Here is a 15,988-nt window from a genome sequence, read left to right as displayed (position 1 = left end):
TATATGTGTGTATGTGTGTGTATGTGTATATGTGTGTGTATGTGTATATGTGTGTGTCTGTGTACTGTATATGTGTGTGTATGTGTACTGTATATGTGTGTATGTGTATATGTGTGTGTATGTGTATATGTGTGTGTATGTGTATATGTGTGTGTATGTGTATATGTGTGTGTCTGTGTACTGTATATGTGTGTGTATGTGTACTGTATATGTGTGTATGTGTATATGTGTGTGTATGTGTGTGTATGTGTATATGTGTGTGTATGTGTATATGTGTGTGTATGTGTACTGTATATGTGTGTATGTGTATATGTGTGTGTATGTGTGTGTATGTGTATATGTGTGTGTATGTGTATATGTGTGTGTATGTGTACTGTATATGTGTGTGTATGTGTATATGTGTGTGTATGTGTACTGTATATGTGTGTATGTGTATATGTGTGTGTATGTGTATATGTGTGTATATGTGTACTGTATATGTGTGTGTATATGTGTGTGTATGTGTACTGTATATGTGTGTGTATGTGTATATGTGTGTGTATGTGTATATGTATATGTGTATGTGTATATGTGTGTGTATGTGTATATGTGTGTGTATGTTTATATGTGTGTATATGTGTATATGTGTGTGTATGTGTATATGTGTGTGTATGTGTATATGTGTGTGTATGTGTATATGTGTGTGTATGTGTATATGTGTGTGTATGTGTATATGTGTGTGTATGTTTATATGTGTGTGTATGTGTATATGTGTGTGTATGTGTATATGTGTGTGTATGTGTATATGTGTGTATATGTGTGTGTATGTGTATATGTGTGTGTATGTGTATATGTGTGTGTATGTGTATATGTGTGTGTTTGTGTATATGTGTGTGTATGTGTATATGTGTGTGTATGTGTATATGTGTGTGTATGTGTATATGTGTGTATATGTGTGTGTATGTGTATATGTGTGTGTATGTGTATATGTGTGTGTATGTGTGTGTTTGTGTATATGTGTGTGTATGTGTATATGTGTGTGTATGTGTATATGTGTGTGTATGTGTATATGTGTGTGTATGTGTATATGTGTGTGTATGTGTATATGTGTGTGTATGTGTATATGTGTGTGTATGTGTATATGTGTGTGTATGTGTATATGTGTGTGTATGTGTACTGTATATGTGTGTCACAGGGAGTTTCCATCTTAGCAGGTAATAACCACATCAATAAAAGGAGGAGAGAAGAGAGGGGAGCAAAGAGAGGGATGAGAGGATGAAGGTGAGGGGGGAGAGGGCGAGAGAGAGAAAGAGAGAGATGGAGAGAGAAAAAGGTGTGTGAGAGAGAAAGAGAGAGAGAGAGATGGAGAGAGAAAGAGGGTGATGTAGAAAGAGAAAGAGAGAGATGGAGAGAGAAAGAGAGACATGGAGAGAGAAAGAGAGAGATGTAGAAAGAGAGAAAGAGAGATGGAGAGAGAAAGAGAGGGTGAGAGAGAGAGAGAGAGGGAGCGATAGAGAGAGAGAGAAAGAGAGAGCGGGAGAAAGAGGGAAAAAGAGGCCCAGTGTTGGCCAGAACAATAGAAGGAAGCAGGTTGCAAATCACTCAGACACACAACTCTACATTATAAGTGGATGTATGAGACAGAACTAAGACCTAACACGTGTCCATACACGCATGCACACACGCACACAAATCAATCTGTCCAGTAAATCTCTTTTGGTGAATGGTGTTCTTACTCTACCAATTAACTCCATTAAGTCCCAGCAGGCCACTCCCCTCTCCCTCTCCATCACTCATTCTCTTTTTCCCTCTCTGTGTATCTCCCTCTTCTTCTTTTGTCATTTTCCACTAGAGAAAGAGAGAAAAAGATGGATCAGAGAGATGAGGAAAGAGATGGTGAAGGGTTAGAAGAGGAGGAGAGACAAGATAGACAGAAAGGAGGGATGGGGTAGAGATATATATAGAGAGATATAGAGAAAGAGAGCTATATAGAGAAAGATATATATAGAGAGACAGAGATATAGAGCGATGGATATATAGAGATAGATATATAGAGAGATATAGATAGAGATAGAGATATAGAGAGATAGATATATAGTGATAGATTTATAGAGAGATATAGATAGAGATATAAATATATAGAGAGAGCTATAGAGAGAGATATAGAGTTAGATATATAGAGATATAGATAGAGAGATATATAGAGAGATATTTATATATATAGAGAGATATATAGAGAGAGATATATATAGAGCGAGATATATATAGAGCGAGATATAGAGAGATAGATATATACAGCGCTCAAAAAAATTTATGGAACACTTAAACAACACATCCTAGATCTGAATGAAAGAAATAATCTTATTAAATACTTTTTTCTTTACATAGTTGAATGTGCTGACAACAAAATCACACAAAAATAATCAATGGAAATCCAATTTATCAACCCATGGAGGACTGGATTTGGAGTCACACTCAACATTAAAGTGGAAAACCACACTACAGGCTGATCCAACTTTGATGTAATGTCCTTAAAACAAGTCAAAATGAGGCTCAGTAGTGTGTGTGGCCTCCACGTGCCTGTATGACCTCCCTACAACGCCTGGGCATGCTCCTGATGAGGTGGCGGATGGTCTCCTGAGGGATCTCCTCCCAGACCTGGACTAAAGCATCCGCCAACTCCTGGACAGTCTGTGGTGCAACGTGGCGTTGGTGGATGGAGCGAGACATGATGTCCCAGATGTGCTCAATTGGATTCAGGTCTGGGGAACGGGTGGGCCAGTCCATAGCATCAATGCCTTCCTGTTGCAGGAACTGCTGACACACTCCAGCCACATGAGGTCTAGCATCGTCTTGCATTAGGAGGAACCCAGGGCCAACCGCACCAGCATATGGTCTCACAAGGGGTCTGAGGATCTCATCTCGGTACCTAATGGCAGTCAGGCTACCTCTGGCGAGCACATGGAGGGCTGTGCGGCCCCCCAAAGAAAGGCCACCCCACACCATGACTGACCCACTGCCAAACCGGTTATGCTGGAGGATGTTGCAGGCAGCAGAACGTTCTCCACGGTGACTCCAGACTCTGTCACGTCTGTCACATGGGCTCAGTGTGAACCTGCTTTCATCTGTGAAGAGCACAGGGCGCCAGTGGCGAATTTGCCAATCTTGGTGTTCTCTGGCAAATGCCAAACGTCCTGCACGGTGTTGGGCTGTAAGCACGGTGTTGGGCTGTAAGCACAACCCCCACCTGTGGACGTCGGCCCTCATACCACCCTCATGGAGTCTGTTTCTGACCTTTTGAGCAGACACATGCCCATTTGTGGCTTGCTGGAGGTCATTTTGCAGGGCTCTGGCAGTGCTCCTCCTGCTCCTCCTTGCACAAAGGCGGAGGTAGCGGTCCTGTTGCTGGGTTGTTGCCCTCCAACGGCCTCCTCCACGTCTCCTGATGTACTGGCCTGTCTCCTGGTAGCACCTCCATGCTCTGGACACTACGCTGACAGACACAGCAAACCTTCTTGCCACAGCTCGCATTGATGTGCCATCCTGGATGAGCTGCACTACCTGAGCCACTTGTGTGGGTTGTAGACTCCGTCTCATGCTACCACTAGAGTGAAAGCACCGCCAGCATTCAAAAGTGACCAAAACATCAGCCAGGAAGCATAGGAACTGAGAAGTGGTCTGTGGTCTCCACCTGCAGAACCACTCCTTTATTGGGGGTGTCTTTCTTATTGCCTATCATTTCCACCTGTTGTCTATTCCATTTGCACAACAGCATGCAACATTTATTGTCAATCAGTGTTGCTTCCTAAGTGGACAGTTTGATTTCACAGAAGTGTGATTGACTTGGAATTACATTGTGTTGTTTAAGTGTTCCCTTTATTTTTTTGAGCAGTATATATAAAGATATAAAGAGATAGATAGAGACATATAGAGAGAGATATACAGTAGAGAGACAGAGAGACATAGAGAGGGAGATACGGAGAGAGATATAGAGAGAGGGATAGTGGAGACAAATTTGACCCCAATAACTACTGTGGGATATGCGTCAACAGAAACCTTGGGAAAATCCTCTGCATTATCATTAACAGCAGAGTCGTATATTTCCACAGTGATAACAATGTACTGAGCAAATATCAAATTGGCTTTTTACCAAATTACTGTATGGCAGACCACGTATTCACCCTGGACATCCTAGTTGACAAACAAACCAAACCAAATGCAAAGTCTTCTCATGCTTTGTTGATTTCAAAAAAGCTTTTGACTCAATTCGGCATGAGGGTGTGCTATAGAAATGGGTGGGAAGTGGTGTTGGGGGAAAAACATACAACATTATAAAATCAATGTACACAAACAACACTAGGCGGTGTCAGAGTAAGGCCCCAATTTTTTTTTTAAACTGCAGTCACCCAAGTTATAGACTGTTATCTTTGTTACCGCACGACAAGCAGTACCGGAGCACCAAGTCTAGGTCAAAAAGGATTCTTAACAGCTTCTACCACCAAGCCATTAGACTGCTGAACAACTAATCAACTGGCAACCCGGACAATTTGCATTGACCCCCCCCCCCCTTGTTTTTACACTGCTTCTACTCGCTGTTTATTATCTATGCATAGTCACTTTACCCCTACCTACATGTACAAATTACCTTGACTAACCTGTACCCCCACACACTGACTCGGTACCGGTACCCCCTGTATATAGCCTCATTATTGTTATTTTGTTGTGTTACTTGAGTTTATTTAGTAAATATTAGCTTAACTCTATTTTCTTAAAACTGCATTATTGGTTAAGGGCTTGTAAGTAAGCATTTCACGGTAAGGTCTACTACACCTGTTGTATTCGGCGCATGTGATGAATAAAACTTGATTTGATTTGGTGATTTGATTTGAACAGCTGTGGGGATTAAATCTCAGTAAGACAAAAGTAATGGTGTTCCAAAAAAGGTCCAGTTGCAAGGACCACAAAAACAAATTCAATCTAGACACTGTTGCCCTTGAGCACACAAACTACACATACTCCGGCCTAAACATCAGAGCCACAGGTAACTTCCACAAAGCTGTGGACGATCTGCAAGACAAGGCAAGAAGGGCCTTCTACGTCATCAAAAGGAACATAAAATTTGACATATCAATTAGGATCTGGCTAAAAATGCTTGAATCAGTTATCCTGTCTGGGAAACGTGGGACGTTTGCGTCCCACCCTAGTCAACAGCCAGTGGAATCGCGTCGCGCGAAATACAAAAACCTCATAAATGCTATAACTTCAATTTCTCAAAAATATGACTATTTTACACCATTTTATAGATACACCTCTCCTGAATCGAACCACGTTGTCCGATTTCAAAAAGGCTTTACAGCAAAAGCAAAACATTAGAATATGTCAGGAGAGTACCCTGCCAAAAATAATCACACTGCCATTTTCAAAGCAACTAGCATGCATCACAAATACCCCAAACACAGCTAAATGCAGCACTAACCTTTCACAATCTTCATCAGATGACACTCCTAGGACATCATGTTACACAATACGTGCATTTTTTGTTCGATAAAGTTCATATTTATATATAAAAACAGCATTTTACATCGGCGAGTGACATTCAGAAAATATTTTCCATCAAATGCTTCCGGTGAATTAGCGCTACAATTTACAAAATTACTATTGGCAAAATATAATATTGTCATTCAAAGAATTATAGGTTAACATCTCGTGAATGCAACCGCATTGCCAAATTTAAAAATAACTTTACTGGGAAATCACACTTTGCAATAAATGAGGTGCTATGCTCAGAAAAATAGGCTAGGCGATACAGGTTAGCGCCATCTTGGACTCATCTAAAATCAAATATACTATTGTAAATATTCACTTACCTTAGATTATCTTCATAAGAAGGCACTGCCAAGAATCCCAGGTCCACAACAAATATAGTTTTGTTCGAAAAAGACTTAAACCACTTTGTAAAGACTGTTGACATCTAGTTGAAGCCTTAGGAAGTGCTAAATGAATCCTAACTCACGGTGTGTTTCATAGGCAAAGGGTTGAAAGTGATTCCACAAATCAGATTTCCACTTCCTGTTAGGATTTGTCTCAGGGTTTTGACTGCCATATGCGTTCTGTTATACTCACAGACACCATTCAAACAGTTTTAGAAACTTCAGAGTGTTTTCTATCCAAATCTACTAATTATATGCATATTCTGGCTCAGGTAGTGCAGCTCATCCAGGATGGCACATCAATGCGAGCTGTGGCAAGAAGGTTTGCTGTGTCTGTCAGCGTAGTGTCCAGAGCATGGAGGCGCTACCAGGAGACAGGCCAGTACATCAGGAAACGTGGAGGAGGCCGTAGGAAGGCAACAACCCAGCAGCAGGACCGCTACCTCTGCCTTTGTGCAAGGAGGAGCAGGAGGAGCACTGCCAGAGCCCTGCAAAATGACCTCCAGCAGGCCACAAATGTGCATGTGTCTGCTCAAACGGTCAGAAACAGACTCCATGAGGGTGGTATGAGGGCCCGACGTCCACAGGTGGGGGTTGTGCTTACAGCCCAACAGCGTGCAGGACGTTTGGCATTTGCCAGAGAACACCAAGATTGGCAAATTCGCCACTGGCGCACTGTGCTCTTCACAGATGAAAGCAGGTTCACACTGAGCACATGTGACAGACGTGACAGAGTCTGGAGACATCCTCCAGCATGACCGGTTTGGCGGTGGGTCAGTCATGGTGTGAGGTGGCATTTCTTTGGGGGGGGGCCGCACAGCCCTCCATGTGCTCGCCAGAGGTAGCCTGACTGCCATTAGGTACCGAGATGAGATCCTCAGACCCCTTGTGAGACCATATGCTGGTGCGTTTGGCCCTGGGTTCCTCCTAATGCAAGACAATGCTAGACCTCATGTGGCTGGAGTGTGTCAGCAGTTCCTGCAAGAGGACGGCATTGATGCTATGGACTGGCCCACCCGTTCACCAGACCTGAATCCAATTGAGCACATCTGGGACATCATGTCTCGCTCCATCCACCAACGCCACGTTGCACCACAGACTGTCCAGGAGTTGGCGGATGCTTTAGTCCAGGTCTGGGAGGAGATCCCTCAGGAGACCATCCGCCACCTCATCAGGAGCATGCCCAGGCGTTGTAGGGAGGTCATACAGGCACGTGGAGGCCACACACACTACTGAGCCTCATTTTGACTTGTTTTAAGGACATTACATCAAAGTTGGATCAGCCTGTAGTGTGGTTTTCCACTTTAATTTTGAGTGTGACTCCAAATCCAGACCTCCATGGGTTGATAAATTGGATTTCCATTGATTATTTTTGTGTGATTTTGTTGTCAGCACATTCAACTATGTAAAGAAAAAAGTATTTAATAAGATTATTTCATTCATTCAGATCTAGGATGTGTTGTTTTAGTGTTCCCTTTATTTTTTTGAGCAGTGTATATAGAGTGATATAGAGAGAGGGAAAGAGAGAGAGCGATATATAGAGGGAGCTATATAGAGAGAGCTATATAGAGAGTGATATAGAGATATAGATGTATAGAGAGAAACATAGAGAGATAAAGAGAGAGATAAATACAGCGAGATATATATAGAGAGATATAAAGAGAGAGATATATATAGAGAGAGATATATAGATAGAGAGATATATAGAGATATATATATATATATATATATAGAGCGATAGATATAGAGCAATAGATCTAGAGAGATAGATATATATAGAGAGATATAGAGAGCGAGAGATATACAGAGAGCGATTTATAGAGAGAGATATATAGAGAGATATAGAGAGAGATTTAGAGAGATATATAGAGAGCGATATATATATATATATATATAGAGAGAGATATATAGAGAGAGATATATGGAGAGATATATATATATATAGATATATATATAGAGAGATATAGAGAAAGATATATACAGATAGACATATAGAGAGAGATCTAGATATATATATATATATATATACAGAGAGATATAGAGAGAGATGTATATATAGAGAGAGATATATAGAGATATATATATAGAGATATTTAGAGAGAGATAGATATAGAGAGAGATATATAGAGAAATATATATATATAGAGATATAGAGAGATATATAGAGAGCTATACAATGAGAGAGATATATAGAGAGATATACAAATATATATATATATAGAGAGATATATATATACAGATGTATATATAGAGAGATATTTAGAGAGAGATATGCAGAGAGATATATGGAGAGAGATATAGAGAGAGAGATATAGATATATATATAGAGAGAGATATAAGGAGATATATAGAGAGATATATATAGAAAGATATATATGGAGATATATAGTCAAATAGAGAGAGATATATAGAGAGAGATATACATAGAAGGATATAGAGAGAGATATATAGAGAGAGATAGTTATAGAGAGAGAGAGAGATTTAGAGAGAGATAGATATAGAGAGATATAGAGAAATATATAGAGAGATTTATTGAGAGAGATTTAGAGAGAGATATATAAAGAGAGAGATGTATAAAGAGCGATGTATGTATAGAGATAAATAGAGAGACATATAGAGAGATACATAGAGATATGTAGAGAGAAATATAGAGAGAGAGATATAGAGAGAGAGATAGAGATCGAGAGAGAGAGATATAAAGAGAGAGAAATATATAGAGAGATATATATAGAGAGAGATATATAGAGATATATAGATATATTGATATATATAGAGAGAGATATATAGAGAGATATACAGAGAGAGATATATAGATAGCAAGATATATAGCGAGATATATAGAGATAGCGAGATATATAGAGATATATATAGAGATATATATGGAGTGAGATATATAGAGATATAGAGAGAGCTATATATAGAGAGATATATATATAGAGAGAGATATCTAGAGCTATATATAGAGATATATATTTAGAGAGAGAGATTTAGAGAGAGATATATATAGAGAGATATATAGAGATATATATATATAGATATATAGATATATATAGAGAGAAAGATATATAGAGAGATATATAGAGAGATATAGAGAGTAAGAGATATATATGGAGAGATATATAGAGAGAGATATAGAGAGTAAGAGATATATATGGAGAGAGATATATAGAGCAATATAGAGAGATATATAGAGAGATAGACATAGAGAGAGATCTAGAGAGATATTTATAGAGAGATATAGAGTGAGATATATAAAGAGATATTTAGAGAGAGATGTACAGAGATATATATAGAGAGAGATATAGAGAGATATATATAGAGAGAGATATAGAGTCATATAGAAAGATATATATATAGAGAGAGATATATAGAGAGATATAGAGAGATATATATATATGTAGCGAGATAGATATAGAGAGATAGATATAGAGAGAGATATATAGAGAAATATAGAGAGATATATAGAGAGAGATTTAGAGAGAGATAGATATAGAGAGATATATATAGAGAGATATGTATAGAGATATATAGAGAGAGCCATATAGAGAGATATATAAAGAGAGAGATATAGAGAGAGAGATATAGAGAGAGATACATAGAGAGAGATTTAGAGAGAGATAGATATAGAGAGATATAGAGAGAGATATATGTTTAGAGATATATAGAGAGATATATAGAGAGACATAGAGAGATATACAAAGAGAGAGATATATATATAGAGATATAGAGAGAGATATAAAGAGAGAGAGATATATAGAGAGATATATATAGAGAGTTATACATAGAGGTATATAGAGAGAGTTATATATAGAGAGATATAGAGAGAGATATAGAGAGCGAGATATATATAGAGAGAGATATATAGAGAGAGATATCTAGAGAGATATTTAGAGAGATATATAGGGAGATATATATTTAGAGAGAGATATAGAGAGAGATATACAGAGAGATATATATATAGAGATATTTAGAGAGAGTTATATAGAGATATATATAGAGAAAGAGTTATAGAGAGAGATATAAAGATTTATATAGATATATATATATTTATACATATATATATATAGAGAGAGAGAGAGAGAGATATAGTTGACCAGCCCTACAATGCCTGAGCAAAGTGAGGGAAGGGGACAGCTGGGCTGGGGAGAGGCAATGGGAGAGATGGGAGGGAGGTACGGAGGGGAGAGAAAGAGGCTAAATCTGGTAATGTAGACAGAAGTAAGAGGAAAGGAAAGCAGCTGTGTAGACCAGACCACACACCACTATCACCATACAAACTGGAGCAGCAGGTTTGAAACTGCAACAAGCAGAGCCCTCCATGGGAGCTGGCAATAAGACACAGGTTTTGTGTTCTCTTTTTAAAATTCTGAGTACACATTCATTGATGTGCACTAACTTGAATGTAAACCCTTATCCTTCATCCCTGGGTCCTTCCGCTGTCAGTTTCAGCCCAGCGGCCGACACACAGACTCAGAACATTCATCAATGTCCAGGGCCTCCCAGAGACAGAGAGAGAGGGAGAGAGAGAGACAGAGAGCGAGAGAGAGAAAGAGAGAGAGATGAAGAGAGAGAAAGAGAAGGAGAGAGAGAGATCTTCTGCGCAGATTTTGTTGGACTTGGGCTCTGTTCAAAAATACAAACAGACCGCACAGAGCCCCAGGACAGCAACACAATTAGACCCAACCAAGTCATGAGAAAACAAAAAGGCACAATGGAAAGAAACAACTACAAAACTGAGGAAACTAGTACGCTATTTGGCCCTAACAGAGAGTACACAGTGGCAGAATACCTGACCACTGTGACTGACCCAAAATGAAGAAAATCCTTGACTATCTTCAGACTCTGTGAGCATAGCCTTGCTATTGAGAGAGGCTGCCGTAGGCAGACCTGGCTCTCAAGAGAAGACAGGCTATATGTATACTTCACACAAAATGAGGTGGAAACTGAGCTGCACTTCCTAACCTCCTGCCAAATGTATGACCATATTAGAGACATATTTCCTCTCAGATTACACAGAATTTTGAAAAGAAATCAAACATCGATAAACTCCAGTGGTGTAAAGTACTTAAGTAAAAATACTTTAAAGTACTACTTAAGTCGTTTTTTTGGGGTATCTGTACTTTACCTTACTATTTATATTTTTGGACAAATTTTACTTATACTCCACTACATTCCTAAAGAAAATATTGTACTTTTTACTCCCTACATTTTCCTTGACACCCAAAAGTACTCGTTACATTTTGAATGCTTAGCAGGAAAGGAAATGGTCCAATTCACACACTTATCAAGAGAACATCCCTGGCCATCCCTACTGCCTCTGATCTGGCGGACTCACTAAACACAAATTCTTCGTTTGTAAATGATGTGTAAGTGTTGGAGTGCACCCCTACCGATCCGTAAATAAAAAAAACAAGAAAATGGTGCCATCTGGTTTGAAATTATTTATACTTTTACTTTTGATACTTAAGTATATTTAAAACCAAATACTTTTAGACTTTTCAATTAGTATTTTACTGGCTGACTTTCACTTTTACTTGAATCATTTTCAATTAAGGTATCTATATTTTTACTCAAATATTACAATTGGGTACTTTTTTCGCAAATGATAAACTCCCATTTGTTAGGCGAAATACCACAATGTGCAATCACAGAAGTAAGATTTGTGGCCCGTTGCCATGAGTAAGTAGCAACCACTGGAGCACAAACAACATCATACATACCACCCATATTTACCTTTTTATTTATCTTTCCCTACTATTCTTAATGCAACTATTTTAGGGCTGTCCCCGACCCAAAAAAATCTTGGTCGACAGAAAGTTGTCTGTTTCAATTGCAAAACATTTTTAAGGGTGTTTTTCTTCATCTATAGACACACCCTATGTGTTTTAATAAAATGAACTATATGTACTGAGCTTGTCTGATGCTTTAAGGGCGCTGTGATAAAATAATTAAGACGCACAAATTACTCAAGACGGAGCCAGAGATCAACATAACCAGAAGAAAAAACCTGTGCCCGACCCGACCATCCTCTCTTGCCAGTAACTGGCTACACCAGGGGTCGGTGACCTTTTTCATGTCAAGTGCCAATTTATCTTACCATTTCTACCAATCTGCGTGCCAGTTATGGTTTTCATATGCACATTTTCATGGAACAGTTTCATTTTCATTTATAATGTCTTCATATCTCAAAATCACTGTCTATCTAAATCTTAATGAAAATGATACAAATCTAAAAGTAACTTCTATTGCCATTGCCAACTATGTAAAAACAGCCTACATAAAGCCAACCAATAAAAACATTGCACCCTGAAGGTAGAAAATATCCCAATAAAAATACATATCCTATCAATCACATTGGCTACGCATGGCCTGTCTGCAAAGAACTTGAAACATTGTATCAACTATCAACCAAGTTGGTTCTGAAGTTGCTCTAGCAAACTTGCAACAATGATTAAATATTCTGGGCCCTCAGAGTTTCCCAAGCCGGTGATCTCCGGACAGACACAGCTGTAGGCTATTTGCGCAAGGGATAAGAAGCAATAAGGTAGGCCTACATTGCTAAAACATGTACATAGCTGATAATATAACACAACACAAATGGTGTTTTCATTTGTATGGGAAAATGGTAGACCAACACCATATAGTCATGCATGCTAGATCCATAGGGATATTGAAAGAGAATAGAATTTTAAGCCCTGGTCGTACCTGTTAGTGAGTCCCAGTGTTCTCCTGATTCTCTGGGGGAGACAGGGAGGAAAGAGGTACCTCTCATCCCCAGAATCTCACTCCTCCCTGGGATGCCTCTACTCCACTACACCCACTGACCTGGAGCCTGGAAACACAGAGAGCAAAGAGAGACAAAGAGGAACAAGGACTTAATACACATACAGAAACAGAACAGAAAATACATGTTAGTAGCAATTTCTATGACTTTTTATCATGTGAGACTGTAACTCTATAGTATATCCTAAAAGTAACCGTTTTTAGTACAATACACTGGTCATTCAGTTAAATGTACTACCCAAAATGCTGTGTTCTGTGAAAGGAGAGAAGAGGAGTCCACTGCCTCCTGGTTACTCAGGCAAACTGCCACTGCCACCTTGATATTCCCAGGACAATACCTCAACAAAAAAAGTGCACACACACACACACACACACACACCGATACACACGCACACACAAACACACACATCTGAGGGGAGAGCAGAGTGATATCACACTCTGTGTTTGTTTATCTCTACCATCTATAGCTTTGACTGCAGTCTCATCTTGAGTGTGTGTGTGTGCTCTCTCACACATTCCGAAATAGGTCACTTCAACATGAAACAACAACATTCTCTGATCCACATCCAATAGGAGAGAGGGAAGAGAGGAGGAGAGAGGGATGATAGGAGGAGAGAGGAGGAGAGAGGGAAGATAGGAGGAGAGAGGAAAGAGAGCAGAGAGCAGGAGAGAGAGAAGAGAGGAGGAGAGAGGGAAGAGATGAGGAGAGAGGGAAGAGAGGAAGAGAGAGGGAAGAGAGGGAAAAGAGGAGAAGAGAGGGAAAAGAGGAGGAGAGAGGGAAGAGAGGGAAGAGAGAGGGAAGAGAGGGAAGAGAGGAAAGAGAGGAGTAGAGAGGAGAGAGAGAAGAGAGGAGGCGAGAGGGAAGAGAAAGAAGAGAGGATGAGAGAGGGAAGAGAGGAGGAGAGAGGGAAGAAAGGGAAGAGAGGGAAGAGAGGAGGAGAAAGGGAAGAGAGGAGGAGAGAGGGAAGAGAGGAGGAGAGAGGAGAAGAGAGGGAACAGAGTAGGAGAGAGGGAAGAGAGGAGAGAGGGAAGAGAGGAGGAGAGAGGGAAGAGAGGAGATGAGAGGAGGAGAGAGGGAAGAGTGGAGGTGAGAAGAGGAGAGAGGAGGAGAGAGGGAAGAGAGGAGAAGAGAGGAGGAGAGAGGGAAGAGAGGAGGAGAGAGGGAAAAGAGGAGAAGAGAGGGAAAAGAGGAGGAGAGAGGGAAGAGAGGGAAGAGAGAGGGAAGAGAGGGAAGAGAGGAAAGAGAGGAGTAGAGAGAAGGAGAGAGAGAAGAGAGGAGGCGAGAGGGAAGAGAAAGAAGAGAGGATGAGAGAGGGAAGAGAGGAGGAGAGAGGGAAGAAAGGGAAGAGAGGAGAAGAGAGGGAACAGAGTAGGAGAGAGGGAAGAGAGGAGGAGAGAGGGAAGAGAGGAGGAGAGAGGGAAGAGTGGAGGTGAGAAGAGGAGAGAGGAGGAGAGAGGGAAGAGAGGAGAAGAGAGGAGGAGAGAGGGAAGAGAGGAGGAGAGAGGGAAGAGAGGAGAAGAGAGGGAACAGAGTAGAAGACAGGCAAGAGTGGAGGAGAGGAGGAGAGAGAAGAGAGGAGGAGAGAGGAGGAGAGAGAGAAGAGAGGAGAGAGAGAAGAGAGAGGGAAGAGAGGAGGAGAGAGGAGGAGAGAGGAGGAGAGAGAGAAGAGAGAGGGAAGAGAGGGAAGAGAAGGAAGAGGAGTGAGGGAAGAGAGGAGAGAGGGAAGAGTGGGAAGAGGGAAGAGAGGAGAGAGGGAAGAGAGGAGGACAACATTTAACTCTATCCCTATCTCTCTCTCTCTCTCCACTCTCTGATGACTGATAGAATTCAGCTGATTGATTTCGGCCTACTTGCAGTATCATGCTGTATCTTTAACCTCTCTTCCTGCAGTTGCCGTAAAGTGACATTCAGTTGGTTCTGGAAGTATTCTCAGGATGATTATTATTTTGTTCTGTCAGTGTGTTTATGATATAGTGCCACAGTGCTAAACGCTGTATCGGGGGTGTGTCTGTCAAGTTAATATTTTTAGGCTAATGAGGGTCCCCCTGATTTCATTGGGATGAGCAAGATAAACTGAAACGGTTCTATACTCAGCCATTATAGTGATGAACAGATGAGACCAAGAATAACAAAAAATTATACCCCACTCCCTACCCCCCTTTCAGTCTGTGTATCCAACATAAATAATATATTATTTATTTAATACTTCCCCCCATTTCAGTCTGTGTACTCAACATATATATAATATATTTTTTTAATACTACCCCCCGTGACCCCATCCTATTTATATGCTGCATAAATCCTAATCAGCTGAACACAAGTATAGAGCAGAACAGTATCATAATCATCCTCCTGAAGGAAGGAGGAGTGAGGTGACACCAGGGCTTGTCCTCCTGTCTTTTCCCAGCAGGAAGTCAGTCTACTGATGGACAGATGGTCAAGCCCTGTCCTGAGGGACACTGAGGGGGGAGGGAGGGGGGGGGGCATGTCCATTTGTCACCCTGTTTTTGTCCATCCCCCACTTTGGTGACCAGCTAGGTAATTACCACTACCCACATTGTGATTGAGGTGAGAGAAGGAGGTATAGAAGAGAGAAGAGAAGATAGAGAGGAGGGGAGTGGGGATAGAGATATTAGGGGAGGTAGGGAAGAGAGAGGAGGGGAGTGGAGTAGAGACAGAAGGGAGACGGACCCACTGGTTGCCCTCTAGATTACAGAGGGCTGGTAGTCCCATCCACTAAACTACCAGGTGTGAAACAGCGAAGATACTCAGAGGGTATGCTAATTTGGTATAGAGCAAACCTAACCCACTCTATTAAATTAGTCAAAACAGGAACATTTTACATCTGGATAGAAATTAATATGGAAATGATCTCAACAGAGAAGAATGTCCTCATGTGTGCTACCTATATCCCCCAATAGAATCCACAGCTTCTCCATCCTAGAGGGGGAGATCAACAATTTCCAGGCCCAGCGACATGTACTGTACTAGTTTGTAGCGAACTAAATGCCAGAACTGAACAAGAGCCCGACAACCTCAGCACACAGGGGGACAAACACCTACCTGGAGGTGACCGCATTCCCTCCCCTATAAGACCCCCTAGACACAACTACGACAACATAACCAACATAAACGGGTCACAACTCCTGCATCTCTGTCGCACGCTGGGTATGTACATAGTCAATGGTAGACTTCGAGGGGACTCCTATGGTAGGTACATCTATAGCTCATCTCTTGGCAGTAGTACTGTAGACCCCTGACCTCAACCCAGAGTCTCTTAGAGTGTTCACAGTCA

The 15,988-nt window shown here is 40.7% G+C and overlaps 1 protein-coding gene across 4 annotated transcripts in view; it reads right to left on the bottom strand.

Moving 5' to 3' along the window:
- The window catches only part of LOC115193550 (leucine zipper putative tumor suppressor 2 homolog), an 88,420-nt gene that overhangs the window by 33,795 nt on the left and 38,637 nt on the right, over positions 1–15,988 (bottom strand). For 2 of the 4 annotated variants that reach the window (XM_029752275.1, XM_029752272.1), the window contains one exon: positions 12,615–12,741. The gene's annotated coding sequence lies outside the window, so the exon portion shown is untranslated. Of the gene's footprint in view, positions 1–1,720; positions 1,828–12,614; positions 12,742–12,930; positions 12,947–15,988 lie in introns of those variants that run through there. The other 2 variants (XM_029752274.1, XM_029752276.1) reach the window with 2 other exon arrangements.

This window comes from Salmo trutta, chromosome 5, assembly GCF_901001165.1.
Source record: "Salmo trutta chromosome 5, fSalTru1.1, whole genome shotgun sequence".
Taxonomy (NCBI): Eukaryota; Metazoa; Chordata; class Actinopteri; order Salmoniformes; family Salmonidae; genus Salmo; species Salmo trutta.
This window is presented reverse-complemented; position numbering and strand designations above follow the sequence as displayed.